This window comes from Sinocyclocheilus grahami, unplaced genomic scaffold (assembly GCF_001515645.1).
Source record: "Sinocyclocheilus grahami isolate Dianchi unplaced genomic scaffold, SAMN03320097.WGS_v1.1 scaffold106.1, whole genome shotgun sequence".
Lineage (NCBI taxonomy): Eukaryota > Metazoa > Chordata > Actinopteri > Cypriniformes > Cyprinidae > Sinocyclocheilus > Sinocyclocheilus grahami.
The window spans coordinates 1,601,910-1,604,276 of NW_015505285.1; positions in this window are offsets into that span (position 1 = coordinate 1,601,910).

The window sequence follows — 2,367 nt, forward strand, 5'->3', positions numbered from 1 at the left end:
TATATATATATATATATATATATATATATATATATATATATATTCAGTCGCATTTTATTAGGCATGCGGGCTAATTAAGATAACATGATGTATTTTTTCCCGTGAATGAATGAATACATAAATAATAATAATAATAATAATAATAAACAGATCTGAAAGCGCTGATCACGAAGCACACCCAAATATTTAAATTGTATTAGATAATTTATTGTGTTATCATGAATTGTACATTATTTACATCTTTTTTAATTTGACATCATTTTATTTAATATCAAACAACCATGATTATTAATTTATTGTCCTTTTTATATGTTTAGACAACATTACATAGCTCCATGCCAACGTTGCCCCTTGATGGACAATTTACAAGATCATACAGCGCCCTCTTGAGATCAGAATGTTTACAATCCACTGATCTGGATAATATAGGTCAGTGTTACAATCCCTTCCATGAATCCATGGTAACCCTCTTCATAAAATGTTTATTTTACAGTTAAAGCTTTCAACATTATTAAGGGATTAAAAAAACAAAGAAATAACAATTTCTCTCTTGTTTAGTGTGTTGATTCGGCTGAGGCTTGCTTTTGTATTAGAATTACTGTAATACTGGTGAATGACCTGTAGATGGCGGAAGCGAACTGCTTAATATTATTGACTCCCAGACTTCGATTACTGCCTCATATCTTTTAGAGCTGCTAAAGCAAGAGACATCTGCAATGTGCTGTTTAAAGGCGAAGGAAAAATATGGACGTGTGTAAACAACCAATCCCCGCAAGTAGGCCAATAATAGTTTTATATTGCGTTATCCAATCCTGTTTATTTTCTTTCCTCAATGGCCCTGTTAAAACCGATATAAAGTTGGTTCGACGTTTGTATATATATATATATATCCCTCTTGATCAGTGTTGATTCAGCTGAGGCTTGCGTTTGTTTGGCATTACTGTAATACTGGTGAATGAGCTGTAGATGGCGAAAGCGAACTGCTTAATATTATCAACTCCCAAACTTCCCAATACTGCCTCCAAACTTCTTGAGCTGCAAAGGCCGCAAGAGACATCTGCAATGTGCTGTCATGTTTAAAGACGAAGGGGAAAATATGGACGTGTGAAGCCATCCAATAAAACCTACAAGTATATATAAAACGCAGTTTTATACTGCGTTTTCCAATCCTATTTTATCTCTTTTCTCAGTGGCCATATTATAGAATGAATGACAGTGTTTGTGACGCATCAAAGCAAGCGATCAGGAAAACAACCATTCCATAATATCCTGTGCTTGGTGTGCACAACTTTGATACTTTATTACTTATTTTCCTGATGATATCATGCCAGGCAAATTCAATTGTTCTTGGTCCTTGAGTTTGCTGCCAGAGGTTTTCTTCCATATGGCAGGTTTTCCCACTTCCGTATGTTTCCTTTCAAAGGCCTAAAGGAAATCATATTATATGTATGGCATTTTGTCAACCTGGGATTACTGAGGTACTAACTGATATATCCAGTGTTTGATTAATCTCCTTTTCTAAATGTTTTATCATGAAATGTAATTCCTTTCTCTCTTGCTTTTATAGGTTAATAATTTGTCTAAAGTTGATTTCAACAATGATTTTATTATTTTTTAGTAGTGTCTTACTTGAAAAGCTCATTGGGTTTGTGATGGGATTCAAATTATAATCTTATGTTTGTGCTATCTGATAAATAATATTTTAGACTTCAAATGCTAGAAGTGGACATAGTTCATTTGACTAAACTGGACTGTGCTTAATTATCTTTATTCAGAATTAACTGAATAGGATACAATATATTCCTTTCTGACATGTGTAAGAAACAAGTCCAGGCTTCAGTGATACATTGCAGCAATTGTTTTATTCATATTATAAAATATTATGTATTGTGCAGCACCTGGAAGGTTTCAGTGGATCTCCCTGAGCGTTTAAGTGTGTGTGTGAATCTTGGGTTAGCTTGATTTTAAAGTCCATGCTTCTGATGATGCTATAAATTAAAATGTCATTTATTTCCCTTTCTTTGTAGTTTGTGACCCCTGAAGTTAGATCTTTGTGCAGTATGAGGGATTCTGTTACTTCTTGGTGGAGCTTGAGATGATTATTGATAGAATGAGCAAGTGCGTTGTGTAAACCTCAAATGAACTTTGTCTTTTTCAACAAGTCCTTGACTTAAAAACATACACCGCTACATCAGCTCTGTATATTTTACAGAATTCATTTCTAACGGCATGATTTTTCTGATTATTTTTTGGCCTAGTTTTCTATACTATATAACAGAAACTGATATGCAAAGCCGATGGTCTATGAACAAAATACGTTTATTTACACTGCATTTCAGAATAAACAGAGGATTTAATTAAAATCTT